This window comes from Triticum aestivum, chromosome 6D, assembly GCF_018294505.1.
Source record: "Triticum aestivum cultivar Chinese Spring chromosome 6D, IWGSC CS RefSeq v2.1, whole genome shotgun sequence".
NCBI classification, from domain to species: domain Eukaryota; kingdom Viridiplantae; phylum Streptophyta; class Magnoliopsida; order Poales; family Poaceae; genus Triticum; species Triticum aestivum.
The window spans coordinates 125,587,213-125,602,405 of record NC_057811.1 but is presented as its reverse complement, the minus strand read 5'-3'; positions in this window follow the sequence as shown (position 1 = coordinate 125,602,405).

The window sequence follows — 15,193 nt, the reverse complement described above, 5'->3', positions numbered from 1 at the left end:
TACGGTATAACGAAACCGTATACTAATGTGAACATCGTTGCGTGCATAAAAAAATTGTTCCAAATTTTTTCCAAATAAATACTATAAAAAACTAGACAAAGATATAAGACTGACAGAAAAAGAATCAATCAAAAATCATCTTTTATTAAAAAGATATAAGGGTTTTAGTCCAAGGACTCATCTGTGATGAAACAGAAAAGATCCAGGGACTTGTTTGAGAAAACAGAAAACGTTTCGGAATGAAATGCGCCAGCCCAAAGAGAAAACGCATTATGCCCGAAGGCGCCATCAGAAAACGGTTCGAGGGGGGAAGAGAAGAGAGGCTGACGGGGGGGCCCCACCCGTCAGGTTTAAAACTCCAATGGAGCTCGCCGGCGCCCGAAGGCTGCGGTGGTCGCCGACGTTGAACCACGGCGAGGCAGAGAGATCGGAGGGTACCAAGAGGTTTAGGTTGATCTTCCGCATCGGTGGGTGGTGGACTTGGCCGTCGGAGAGCACCACGTCGACGGCGACACTTTCTCCGGCGGACGGTGGTTCGGGCGATGGTGGAGTACTCCGGTGGGTACTGCAAACTCCAAATTGATGTGCGGGTCAGAAGAGTGGGTGTACTAGGAGGTTACTGGCAAGAGCTGAGGGGTAGGGGTGCACGCACGGGGGTGAATCGAGCTGGATCCCGAAGCGGGTCGCGGCGGCCGGAGTTGGGGAAGAAGACTCCCTCGGAGTTCTTCCAGTGGCTGGGCGTGGTATTGGTGGTGTGTAGAGGTGGTGTGGGTTCGAGTTCGAGCTCGGGGCCTCCTTTTATAGGCGATCCGAGGGGGTGGCCGTGAACAGGATAGCTCCGACGAGCGATTACGGCGAGGCAGAGGTTTGGCAGGGGGTTTAGGCGGCTAGGCACCATCAGGGAGGATCACTGGTGCCGTTCCCCCGCTAAACCTCGGTCGGGCTAGGCGTAATGCACCGATCCTCGACGGGACGGCCGTACGGGCACGGCGGCGGCAGGGAGCGCGCTCCGCGCCTACCAGTTCACGACGAAGGACTGCAGCGTGCACGGGTGAGTGGAAGGCCACGCGGTGGCCTCTGGTGGCTTGGGCGGCGCTGGACGGCGCCGTCCAACGCTGCGTCTCTCTCTGGCAGCCGCAAAGGCCGCCGCTGCCGTCGCTCACGGGGTGCCGCACCTCCTCCTGCTCGTCGCCGACGCCCGCAAGCCTCCAGGCGATCGTGCGGCGCAGGGATAAGAAGGAAGCACAGTGCGCACGGCGCCACCGCGGCTACTAGCGAGATCGAGAATGGGTTCTGAAGAAAACGACAGTGCTCACTGAAACTGTATCACTGAATTTCTGAACATTGACAGAAATAGTGTCCTTCAGGTGTTCGACGAAATGATTTGGCATGAAGAAATTTTTTTCTGGAGCTGGGACTTGGTGAGTTGACCTCTCAATGCATCCAGAGGCTGCCTGAATTTTCTCAGATTTTTAGGAGGAGAAAACAATTGAATTTCATCAAATTTGGCAAATATGGTCCAAACTTGCAGCAAGCACAATTTGAAATATTTGAACTCGAGACCAGTGGATCTTCATGGATCTTGGTTGAGGGCTCTAAGGACTAGCTAGGGAAATTGGTTTGGAGGCAAAACTCAAAGTAGAAATGGTAGCTCCTTTGTAAATCTCCAAGAGCTAAAGTAGAAGGCAGAAATTATTTTTGATAAGAATTAAATGGAAGAGAAATTTATGGGGAGGTTCAAACTGCTGGATTTGAAGTATATCATGACACAAAGATGGGGAATGGCTTTTGGGAGGGGATTTCCACTTAGGTCATGGCAAGAGGAGATTTTGAAAAGGGGAAGAAGGTCACTCCAAATGCCATAGGGCTATTTAAAAGATTTTTCCAAAAGAAATTTCCCAAATGAAAACATTTGGTGTTGAGTCCACATAAGATGGAAAAACCTCCAAGACCAAAAATCAAGTCTTGGGTGAATCCAAACAAAACACTTGTCATAAAAGAAAGTTTTTGAGAGGGAGAGTTCTTTAGAAGAAAATTTTAAATAACACCCCTCAAATCAAATAATTTTTTTTTGAAAAAGCCAAATAAAATTTTTGGGTGTCACAACACCTACCCCCTTAGGAAAAATCTCGTCCCCAAGATTTCAGCTGATCCTCAAATAGATGTGGGTACTCTGCCTGAAGAAAATCTTCTCTTTCCCATGTAGCTTCATCCTCGGTGTGATTGCTCCACTGAACCTTGAAAATTTTAGTTGTTTTCTGACGGGTCCTCCTTTCAGATTCTTCCAAAATCTTTACTGGCCGCTCTCTGTAGGTGAGGTCTGGTTGCACATCAATGCTCTCATGAGATACATGCTTTTCCGGGTTGCTTACACATTTTCTCAACTGTGAGACGTGAAACACGTCGTGGACGTCTGACAGCTCTTTGGGTATGTCTAGCTGGTAGGCTACTGTGCCTCTTCGTGCAACTATACAGAAAGGCCCAATAAATCTCGGGGCTAGCTTCCCTTTATTTTGAACCGTTGTAGGCCTCGCATAGGAGACACTCGTAGGTATACATATTCACCGGGTTCAAAGCTGACATCACGATGTTTTCGATCGTAATAGCTCTTTTGTCGGCTTTGAGCTGTCTTGAGTCTGTCCCTGATCTGTTTAACTTTCTCCTCGGCCTCCTTGAGCATGTCTGGGCCGAAGATACGACTGTCACCTGTCTCAGACCAATTTAGTGGGGTACGACACCTCCGTCCGTACAGTGCTTCAAAAGGTGCCATTTGTAAGCTGGCTTGGTAACTGTTGTTGTATGCGAACTCGGCATACGACAAACTTTGTTCCCAACTGGATCCATAGGTGAGCACACAGGCTCTCAGCATGTCCTCTAGGATTTGGTTCACGCGTTCCGTTTGTCCATCAATCTGAGGGTGGTACGCTGTACTGAATGCTAGTTGTGTGCCCAGAGCTTGTTGTAAGTGATCCCAAAATTTAGAGACAAATTGGGTGCCTCAGTCGGATATTATAGTCTTTGGGACTCCATGCAAACAAACTATACGGGAGAGATAAAGCTTAGCTAGCCTTTGAGTGGAATAGGTTGTCTTCACGGGAATGAAATGTGCTACCTTGGTTAGCCTATCTGTGATGACCCATATGGCGTCATTTCCGCGTTGTGATCGAGGTAGTCCGATGATGAAGTCCATTCCAATTTCATCCCATTTCCACTCAGGTATCCTGTTTGGCTGGAGTAGCCCTGCTGGCTTTTGATGCTCGGCTTTAATGCGCTGACATGAATCGCAACAAGCAATGAATGCGGCTATATCCCTTTTCATACCGTGCCACCAAAATCTTTCCTGAATGTCTTTGTACATTTTGGTTCCTCCAGGGTGGATCGAGTATGGAGCGGTGTGGCTTTCGGTTAGGATTTGATGCTTGAGTTCCTCGATGTTTGGTACGCAAAGTCTGTCCCCGTACCATAATATTCCCTCATTGTCCGTGACGAACTCTGAAGCCTTGCCAAGGCTCATTTTTCTCTTTATACCTTCGATGCTGGGATGTCCCTGCTGAGCCTTCTTAATTTGTTCCATTAGGGTGGGCTGTATCTCCAGATTTGATACGTTGCTCTCAGAGACTAGCACCATGTTGAGTCTAGCGAACTCCTGCTGAAACTCAGGCCTCAAGTTCTGTGGACTGTCGTTGCCCGGGCTGGGGATCCGACTAAGAGCATCTGCCACTACATTTGCTTTCCCTGGATGGTAGTGAATGCCGACATCATAGTCCTTGACCAATTCCAACCAGCGTCGTTGTCGTAAATTTAGCTCTGGTTGCGTGAAAATATATTTAAGGCTCTTATGGTCCGTATATATTTCACAACGATTTCCCAGTAGAAAGTGCCTCCATTCTTTGAGTGCATGGATGACTGCTGCTAGCTCCAAGTCATGAGTAGGATAATTTTCCTCATGCTTCCGTAGTTGCCTGGAAGCATACGTGACAACTTTGCCGTCCTGCATCAATACACACCCGAGGCCCTTCCGGGATGCGTCACAATACACTTCAAAACTCTTGTGTATGTCTGGCACAATCAAAACCGGTGTTGTTGTTAGTTTCTTTTTGAGCTCTTGGAAGCTTTTCTCGCATGCTTCCGTCCATACAAATTTCTTGTCTTTCTTGAGCAACTGTGTCATTGGTTTTGCCACAGTGGAGAATCCTTCAATAAATCTTCTGTAATATCCGGCCATTCCTAGGAAACTCCGTACATCTGTCACGTTGGCTGGTGGTTTCCAGTCAAGTATGGCTTTGACCTTTTCTGGGTCTACGGCCACGCCTTCTTGGGTTAATATATGGCCTAGAAAACCAACTTGCCTTAGCCAAAATTCACACTTGCTAAATTTGGCGTACAATGATGTTTCCTTAGTTCTCCCAATACAATCCTGAGATGCTCAGCATGTTCTTCTGGTGTCCTTGAGTATACCAGAATGTCATCAATGAACACCACAACAAATTTGTCCATAAATTTCATAAACACTTTGTTCATGAGGTGGACGAAATATGCGGGGGCGTTCGTCAGTCCAAACGGCATTACTGTGAACTCATATAATCCGTATCTGGAGGTGAATGCTGTCTTAGGGATATCTTCTGTCCTTACTTTTAATTGATGATATCCGGATCTTAAATCAATCTTTGAGAACACCTTGGCTTCTGCGAGCTGGTCAAATAGGTCATTTATCCGTGGCATCGGATATTTGTTTTTGATGGTGACCATATTGAGAGCTCGATAGTCTATACACAATCTCAGTGTCCCATCCTTTTTCTTGGCGAATAATACTGGTGAACCCCAAGGTGAGGAGCTGGCTCGAATAAATCCTTTGTCCAGTAATTCCTTTATTTGCTTCTTCAATTCTACCAACTCTGAGGGTGCCATTCTATAAGGTTTCTTATAGATGGGAGTGGTGCCAGGTGCTAGTTCAATGCTGAACTCTATCTCTCGGTCTGGTGGCATGCCTGGTAGTTCTTCAGGAAATACGTCGGGAAACTCGCACACCACTGGAACTTTTCTCAGTTCTGAAATGTCCACTTTGTTCAACTTTGGTTGCCGTGACTGTGGTCTCTCTTGAGCTGTAACCTTAATTGTCTTGCCATGATGGTGAGTGAGAATCACAGTCCGATTGAAACAGTCAATAAATCCCTTGTTGGTGGTCAACCAATCCATCCCTAACATCCAGTCCTTTATTTTCCAACACGATGAGATTAGCCCGAAACTTTAGTCCTTCGAATTCAATAATCACTCCTTGGCAGTAACTCTGAGTGATCTGCTTATTCCCGGGGGACTTGATGATCATAGATTTTTCCAAAGGAAGTATCGGAAAACCATGTTGCAAAACAAAACTCTTCGAAATGAACGAGTGAGAGGCTCCAGAATCAAACAAAACCGTGGCAGGTATTGTGTTGATAGGGAACGTACCGAGTACGATGTCTGGGGCATTATGTGCTTCTTCCCTGGTCACATGGTTCAGGTGACCCTTCCTGTGATTGTTGTTGGGATTGAAATTGTTGCGCTTGGGGGCTGGGTTATTCCCTCCATTGTTCGGCTTGGGGGCAGAGTTCCTTGGTTTTGGGCACTGTTTGGCATAGTGCCCTTCTTCACCACAAGCATAGCAAGTGACCCCTGGACGGTAAATAAAGTCCTTGTCCCTTGAATGAAACTGTCTGGTTGGCCTTAGAGCAGTTGTCGTGGATTTCCTCGCTTCATTCCTCTGAACATCAGTCTTGCTCCGGTTGTTGCGAGCAAGAGTCGTCTTGTCCCTCTTTCGCTTACGAATATCCTCCAGACTGCGGCGCTCATTCTCCAACGTAATGGCCTTGTCAACCAGAGTTTTGAAATCTGGGAAAGTGTGTATGACCAGTTGGCATTTTAGTGCTGGCGCCAGGCCGTCCAAATTTTTTTCCATCCTTTTGTTCTCAGTCATATGCTCATCGTAGGCATAACGAGATAGCTGGGTAAACTGACTATTGTATTCCGTCACGGTCATACCTCTCTGCTTGAGGTCATCAAATTCTCTTTTCTTGATTTTTATGATGCTCCTGGGGATGTGTGCCCCACGAAAGCCTTCCTTAAACTCTTCCCAGGTGATGTTATGTTCACTGGGATGCATGTGTAGGAAGTTCTCCCACCATGCTGCAGCTGCTCCAGTGAGGTAGTGAGGTGCATAAAGCACCTTCTCATGATCTGAACATTGAGCAATAATCAACTTTCTTTCGATGTCTCGAAGCCAATCATCGGCTTCAAGCGGTCTATCAGTGTGAGCAAACATTGGAGCACGTGTCTTCTGCAGTTTAGACAACTTGGAGTGTGGTTGGTATGGCTCACGGTGATTTCCCATATTGATGACGTGATTCATCATTTCTTGGTGTTGCTGTTGGCTTTGTTCGAAAAGGCGGCATACTTGAGATAAGGCTGCCTCGCTGTCCTGTTTACTAGACTGCCCCTGAGTGAAGTTGTTGCTTGTCTGAGTCCCATAAACTTCTTCGGGTGGATTTGGCATGGAACGAGTCCACGGACGAGACATTTTCCACTCTGGGGTATTATTTTGCAAAACTCATGAGAAGAACTGTGTGGCACAAGGAAAATATTGCAAAGGCAAAAATTTAAAAGACCTCAAGATTTTTCAAGAAAATATTTGATTGCGCACGGAGAAGGACTGCTTAGACATATCTTACACGCGATACGCAAACATACGATACATCACTCAGGATGTGCGTACACACTCCTGACATGTTATTTTAGGCTAGCACACTCCTCTGGAATGAAGCGCATACAACTACTACAAGCTTAAGTACATATAAAACATATCATACATGGAGACACATCGCGCGGCTACTAGTCGCACTCAGTCGGAGATGGTGAAGATGTCCTTCCCCTTGCCGAGGGCAAGACCCAGCGGTGCAGGAGACTCAACCTCCACCTCCTCCCTAATAGGCTCCAGGCGCGTAGTACTGCGCTGAGGTGATGGCGCGGGTGCGACAGGCGGTAGTGTGGGTGCGGCAGGCGGTGCAGCTCTGACTGGAGTAGGAGCAATGACCCGGTCGAACTCCTCAGTGGTAGGCAGACGGCGAGCGGTGGCCAAAATGGCAGGTGAATAGGATGCTGAGGATGAGATGAAAGTCAGTGGCGGTGCCATGTGGAGAAGCTCCTTCCTGCTGGCAGAACCGCCCCGAACTAAGTCCATGCGGGCAGCCACAAGATCGTCCACGAGGTTGTCGAAAGCTTCCTCCAGAGCTTTGAGATACTCAACAAGCATCTCGATAGCTTCATCTCGCTCTCCCCTATGGCAGGCGAATGCATAGTGACAAGTATATGGCACATGGCATGGGAGGTAGCGGTAGCGACGAGTCTTCATCATAGGAAGGATGTCCCGAAGGCGACCTATTGCCTCACGGGCAGCCATCTGCATGGCATGCCTCTCCGTAGGCATGGCCCTCCCCACAAAACGGAAGTGGCGAGACGCAGAACGTCCTCCCTTGAATTGCACCACGGCCTGGTGCATAGACACGTCGTCGCTGAGCTTGTGCTGGTAAAGCGTGAACTCCGGACGAGTCGCTGGCCCGATCGTGAGCTTGGTGATGGAGACGAGGAGTTTGACAAACCCCTCGGTCACATTAGTGAACACTCGAGTCTCGCAGTTGCTGCCAGCCATCTACAAAAGTAGGCAAAAATTCTGAGTAGTCATATCATAAATTTATGATGACCAACAGAAAATAGCTACATTTGCAAAATGCTGAAAAAGCACTAAAAACGCTAATAACCGATTAGCGATCGCACCTAGTGGCTTCCTACAGTCAGCCTGGCTCTGATACCAAGCTTGTCACGACCGGTTTTCCAATAAAAATATTTATTGAGAAACCGATCCCTTTTACGGACCAGTAGAGAAGAATCCTTCTCACCGGTAGACAATATCTTGATCACAGAAGAAAAACCAGGAGTACTAAATATAATACAAGGTTGAGCGGAGACGGCTCAACAATTTATTACAAGCACGCCGATATTACACATAAAGGCGGATAGGGTGGCATAACTACTGGCTCACAATAAAAACGGTGGTGGGTATATCACAGTGAAGTGGGTGACATGACCCCTGAATCTAACAGCTCTTCGAGCGTCGGAGTGAGGCTCGAGGATTCTTATTGTGGGTGGCGGAAGCGTATATAATATAAGTGACCAATATCCAGGATCGCACGGGACTGACTGGGACTCCTCTTGGCGTCAGACTCACTATCAAACTCTTCATCCATGAGATCGCCTTCGTCAACATCTGGCCAAATCAACAAGCCAGGTGAGTACTATGAAAGTACTCGCAAGACAGTTCGGACTTAAGATATAACAAATGTAAACATGATGCATATGAACAGATTAACAAAGCGCACTCAGGGAATGAGATAGCAATGCATGGGAAAATAAAAGGGAAGTCGGGCGGTAGTCCTCCCGAAATCCCAATGTAGTACTGAAGGCCAATCGAGTGTCTGAATGACTCCTCGAAAGGATACAAATGAAATAACAATGCCGCAGTCGGGCGTCAAGGCGACACCTCATAAAGAGCTTATAATGGAAGATAAATAACAGTGCGTGCCACAGTCGGACGTCTGAGCGACATCACGTAAAGGGCTTATATCAAAAGTAAATAACGAGCGTGCCACAGTCGGACGTCTGAGCGACATCACATAAAGGGCTTATATTGAAAGTAAATGACAAGGGTACCACAGTCGGACGTCTGAGCGACATCACATAAAGGGCTTATATTGAAAGTAAATGACGAGAGTGCCACAGTCGGACGTCTGAGCGACATCACATAAAGGGCTTATATTTCATAACTTAATATTTCAGTAGCTCATGAATGTAAATCTTTTCAAGGGAATATTCAGGTACGAGATAAATAAAAGGTTAGTCCATCCACAGGAATAACAATTCGACCGGGTTTACCACTCAAGCATTGTTCACCGGGGGATTTACCACTCAAGCTTGCTCACCGGGGTTTTGCCACGAGGACTGACATAGATATGGATATACTGGCCATGGTCCTTGATCATGGACACGATGACTCGGAAGGATTTGACTCTGCAGAGTTTGTACTATTTAACCACAGCCAACGGATTTCAGTAGTCACAAGGGACTAGTTCCGTTTACGGTGTTTTAGGAGAAACACATCTAACCAGTACACACCCATTCAACATTCCAATGCCAGGAATCACCCTCGGCAACGTTCAAGGAAAACTTTGAGACGGGGAGGCTACAACCTCATGTAGCATGGGATCAAATTTATACCGCGCGCTCTAAGGGGTGCCCCCCTCTCGGTCCCAACCGGAAACACCCATGCCCCCTGACCGGATGACTGGCTTTAATCCAGGGCCATGGAACCCTCATCCCGGCCCCTCTATTTGGTGTGTAAAAGGAAAGAGGTTAACAACTTACTAAACCGTATTCTTTGCAGAAAACATGTGGCAGCACGAAAGGGGGAAGGACGGTAACGTGGCTCAGTCCACGTTAACGTCGGAGTTTATCAGATGACGTAAGACTGGCATGCTACAACAATACCACCTTACTGCCTTTCATGTCACCACATGATCAGGTCATCTCTCATCAAAGATCACAGTAACTTCGAAACGCATGGTTAGTTGCCTTGCATGCAACGTAATACTCACCGATGCTCATATGCCATGCACAAACCATTCAAGCAAACATGCAAAACACCTATCATATCAAAGGTTCAAACATGCTTGCCTGGTTCGGAGAAGTCGGAGTCTAGCTCGGCGAAGTTCGCGGCTCCGTCACCTCCTCCGGAACCTACGGTATAACGAAACCGTATACTAACGTGAACATCGTTGTGTGCATAAAAAAATTGTTCCAAATTTTTTCCAAATAAATACTATAAAAAACTAGACAAAGATATAAGACCGACAGAAAAAGAATCAATCAAAAATCATCTTTTATTAAAAAGATATAAGGGTTTTAGTCCAAGGACTGATCTGTGATGAAACAGAAAAGATCCAGGGACTTGTTTGAGAAAACAGAAAACGTTTCGGAATGAAATGCGCCAGCCCAAAGAGAAAACGCATTATGCCCGAAGGCGCCATCAGAAAACGGTTCGAGGGGGGAAGAGAAGAGAGGCTGACGGGGGGTCCCACCCGTCAGGTTTAAAACTCCAATGGAGCTCGCCGGCGCCCGAAGGCTGCGGTGGTCGCCGGCGTTGAACCACGGCGAGGCAGAGAGATCGGAGGGTACCAAGAGGTTCAGGTTGATCTTCCGCGTCGGTGGGTGGTGGACTTGGCCGTCGGAGAGCACCACGTCGACGGCGACACTTTCTCCGGCGGACGGTGGTTCGGGCGATGGTGGAGTACTCCGGTGGGTGCTGCAAACTCCAAATTGACGTGTAGGTTAGAAGAGTGGGTGTACTAGGAGGTTACTGGCAAGAGCTGAGGGGTAGGGGTGCACGCACGGGGGTGAATCGAGCTGGATCCCGAAGCGGGTCACGGCGGCCGGAGTTGGGGAAGAAGACTCCCTCGGAGTTCTTCCAGTGGCTGGGCGTGGTGTGTAGAGGTGGTGTGGGTTCGAGTTCGAGCTCGGGGCCTCCTTTTATAGGCGATCCGAGGGGGTGGCCGTGAACGGGATAGCTCCAGCGAGCGATTACGGCGAGGCAGAGGTTTGGCAGGGGGTTTAGGTGGCTAGGCACCATCAGGGAGGATCACTGGTGCCGTTCCCCCGCTAAACCTCGGTAGGGCTAGGCGTAATGCGCCGATCCTCGACGGGACGGCCGTACGGGCACGGCGGCGGCAGGGAGCGCGCTCCGCGCCTACCAGTTCACGACGAAGGACTGCAGCGTGCACGGGTGAGTGGAAGGCCACGCGGTGGCCTCTGGTGGCTTGTGCGGCGCTGGACGGCGCCGTCCAACGCTGCGTCTCTCTCTGGCAGCCGCAAAGGCCGCCGCTGCCGTCGCTCACGGGGTGCCGCACCTCCTCCTGCTCGTCGCCGACTCCCGCAAGCCTCCAGGCGATCGTGCGGCGCAGGGATAAGAAGGAAGCACAGTGCGCACGGCGCCACCGCGGCTACTGGCGAGATCGAGAACGGGTTCTGAAGAAAACGACAGTGCTCACTGAAACTGTATCACTGAATTTCTGAACATTGATAGAAATAGTGTCCTTCAGGTGTTCGACGAAATGATTTGGCATGAAGAATTTTTTTTCTGGAGCTGGGACTTGGTGAGGTGACCTCTCAATGCATCCAGAGGCTGCCTGAATTTTCTCAGATTTTTAGGAGGAGAAAACAATTGAATTTCATCAAATTTGGCAAATATGGTCCAAACTTGCAGCAAGCACAATTTGAAATATTTGAACTCGAGACCAGTGGATCTTCATGGATCTTGGTTGAGGGATCTAAGGACTAGCTAGGGAAATTGGTTTGGAGGCAAAACTCAAAGTAGAAATGGTAGCTCCTTTGTAAATCTCCAAGAGCTAAAGTAGAAGGCAGAAATTATTTTTGATAAGAATTAAATGGAAGAAAAATTTATGGGGAGGTTCAAACTGCTGGATTTGAAGTATATCATGACACAAAGATGGGGAATGGCTTTTGGGAGGGGATTTCCACTTAGGTCATGGCAAGAGGAGATTTTGAAAAGGGGAAGAAGGTCACTCCAAATGCCATAGGGCTATTTAAAAGATTTTTCCAAAAGAAATTTCCCAAATGAAAACATTTGGTGTTGAGTCCACATAAGATGGAAAAACCTCCAAGACCAAAAATCAAGTCTTGGGTGAATCCAAACAAAACACTTGTCATAAAAGAAAGTTTTTGAGAGGGAGAGTTCTTTAGAAGAAAATTTTAAATAACACCCCTCAAATCAAATAATTTTTTTTAAAAAAAGCCAAATAAAATTTTTGGGTGTCACAAGACGACCCGGCTCCGACCGCGCCGCCGCCTCCTCCACCCGGCACCGCTACATTGGCAACTCGCGTCAGCTTTCCCCGCGCTGCACACCGACTAAGCAACTCGAGAAATACAGAAGACGAAACTTACCCAGTCGGCGCCCTGCGCCCGCATCGGCGGTCGCCCCCTCCCCTCCGCCACGGGCCTCAGGCTCCCCCGAGCCAACGAGCACCACCTGCGTCCGCGCCCGGTTGTAAGGATGCCGGATGGTGTTCAGAAGCACCTCCCGCGTCGCGTCAGGGCGAATGAGAAGATGGGCAGCAGCAAAGTACGAAGACCAAGGACTCACCATCGGTGCCGGGTTCGCGTGGCTGTACTGGGGTTTCCCAAACTCCCAGTTGTCCTGCAGATTGGCCTTGGAGATGTCGTTGACCCGACGCACAACCTGGTCCGCCCCCAGCCGCAAGTTCGCCATGCGGTTGGGGTCCTGAAGGCCGGTCATCTGACCGATGAGGTGGCTATGCTGCTGCAGCGGCAGCACGCGGCAGACGATAAAAGCGGTGATGAGGTCGGTGCCGGTGAGCCCTTCCCGCTCCTTCATCACCGACACCCACTCGCACAGGTTAAGCACCTCCTGCGACGGATGCTTGGGGTAGTAGCCCCAATTCCGCTTCTCCCTCGGCGGCGAGTTAACGAAGGGCGGCAAGTTGATGCGGTCCGCGCCGAGGTTGCGGACGTAGAAGAAGGAATTCTGCCATTTCTTGGCAGAATCCTCCAGCGGCATCTTGGAGCAGTCAGCGCCCAACCGCTTGGAGATGACAGCGGCCCCGCACTCGGACATCTCCCCGGGCCTCGGCCCCTGCTGCTTCAAGGAGAAGAAGCGCACCCAGAGGTCGATCGAAGGCTCGACCCCCAGGTACCCCTCGCAGAGGGTGACGAAGCCCGAAAGCTGCACGATTGCGCTGGCGCCAAGATGGTGAGGCTGGAGCTCGAAGAACTCCAGGAAGTCGCAGAAGAAAGTGCTCGCAGGAAGCCCAAGCCCGCGCTTGAAGTGCGGGAAGATGACCACGCGCTCCGTGCCCTCGGGCCGCGGCTCCCGCTCGCCCTGCGGCAAGCGCACGACAACCTCCGTCACCCCTGGCAGGTGCCTAGCGGTGCGAAGATAGGCGATGTCATCGAGGGTGACGGTCGAGCCCATCCACAAGCCCGACGGCAGCGCCATCGACAAAGATACGAGAGAAGAAAGAAGAAGGTGGCTACGAAGTTCTGCTCAAAGCAACGGGCGTCGCAGCGCGCGGCGGTCGCAAGAAGCAGAGGAAGGAAGACGAAGGCAGGGGGCGCGAGCGAGAATGATTTCCGCCGCCCCCTCCTCGCCCCAATTTATAAGCCGCGGTTTGAAACGTGGGGGAGTGGGATCGTTTGCGCCCGCCTCTCCCACTTCCCCGCAATAACTCCGCACGTACGTGCGCAATAACTGCTGCGAGAATGACAAACGACTTGCGGACGCCGCAATAAATCCGCGCGCGTGGGCCGAGGGCGCGCGGCCGCGGGCCCCAGTGCGTCGCCCTGTCCCGTCGCACGCGTGGCCTGTCAGGCCCCTCCAGCTTCCGGGCACCACGTGGCGCCCGCGCGAAGTCCAAAGATTACCCCCAAGATTCGACGGACTCCTCGGTTTCCCGCCTCTGACAGGGTGCCGCGATCCGGCTTCCGGAAGCCGGCACACAGTGGGTGTTGCCGGACCTGACGGCCATAAAATTCACCTCCTCAGGGAAGGGAAACTGCGAAGGCCCTCCTATCCGAAGACGGCGGACCTTCACAGCTTCGGGGACTACTGTCGGGGGGATGAACCCCGGGCAGGCAACGGAACCCGGATCCTTTTCAAAAACGACGGGGCCAGCATCGCCACTCAAGCCGGGCCACGCTTGGCCAGGTAGCTCGACCCGGCCAAGCCCCTCAACCCGGCCAAGTCCTCCAACCCGGCTGGACTCCTCAACTCAGCCCCAACAACCAGCTCAAGACAGCCGAACCCAGCACGCCAAGACTTCTCCGACAAGCCAGCTGCACCCTTGGCGCGTTCCTCAACCCGGCCACGGGTCAGCTCCCGTCCCATCTCAGCCGTACGATGGGACGAGTCTCCACCTACCGATGACCGAGGCAACAGTGCCCCGCCCATGCCTCAGGACAGCCGGGGCGTGGCAACAGTGCCCCACCTACCCGCTGACCAGGGCCGGCGTGGCAACAGTGCAACCGTCGTCATCAATGACGCCAGCAAGCGGCGACCTGACGGAGCGCCACTGTAGCCGACTCAACCCGGCCACTCCCTGACGATCGACGAGACGGCCAACAGTGCCCCCGTCCCAGGGGGTCCCGCGCCCGGAGAACCCGGCGAGCCCTGACCCCCGGCGGGTCCCAGCGCCGGCTTCCCGGACAATGACAACCCAGCCCCACGGCCTTGTAACATTACCTTTGTACCCGTGTGGGGTTGACCTATAAAACCCCCCAGGAGCCCTCATGCATGCATACGGGCACGCATTCAGCGAACACCGGCAGACTGATCAGCAGAACACACACACCCAAGGAGAGGGAGCAGCCTAAGCCTTGGCCTGCCCTCCTTCTTCCTCAATACAGCTCTAGGAGCAACTCTGTACTGTTACATATAAACTACACTCGGCAGGACTAGGGGTGTTATCTCTCCGGAGAGCCCCGAACCTGGGTATGTCTTGCGTCCCGCGCTCGCTCATGCCGACCTCGCCTCTGGAGCCCACCAGTGCCCTCGAGCCTCCTCCTCTCTTCTGCCATCCCTTGGCATCTGCCGTGTGCCCACCACGACAAGTAGTGTACCTATACTTTGTTGTGCAACACATGATGAGCATCACACCTTGCACACAACAATGGAGCACACCTTCACACCACACCTTTACGTGTGCACCACGCCGCGTAGTACACCTTCGCATGTTGCGCAACACGCCTTTGTGCAACACTTGACACACCTTCACGCCCATGACACACATTTATGAACCTCACATGGACTTTTTAAGTACATGAATTTTTTAATACATGAGCATTTTTCAAATATGCAAGGAACATTTTTGTATATTCGGACATTTTTGAATATCTGAATACTGCAAACACTTACATGTACATATGTGAACATCTTTCAAAAAAATACACTAATACATTTTTATAAAAACATTTGTGTTCACATGAGATGATCATTTCTAGTGCGTACATAGGCACATTTACATTGAGATACTTGAACATGTATTCCCTTTTTTTGCAATATAAAAAAGTTTAAAGA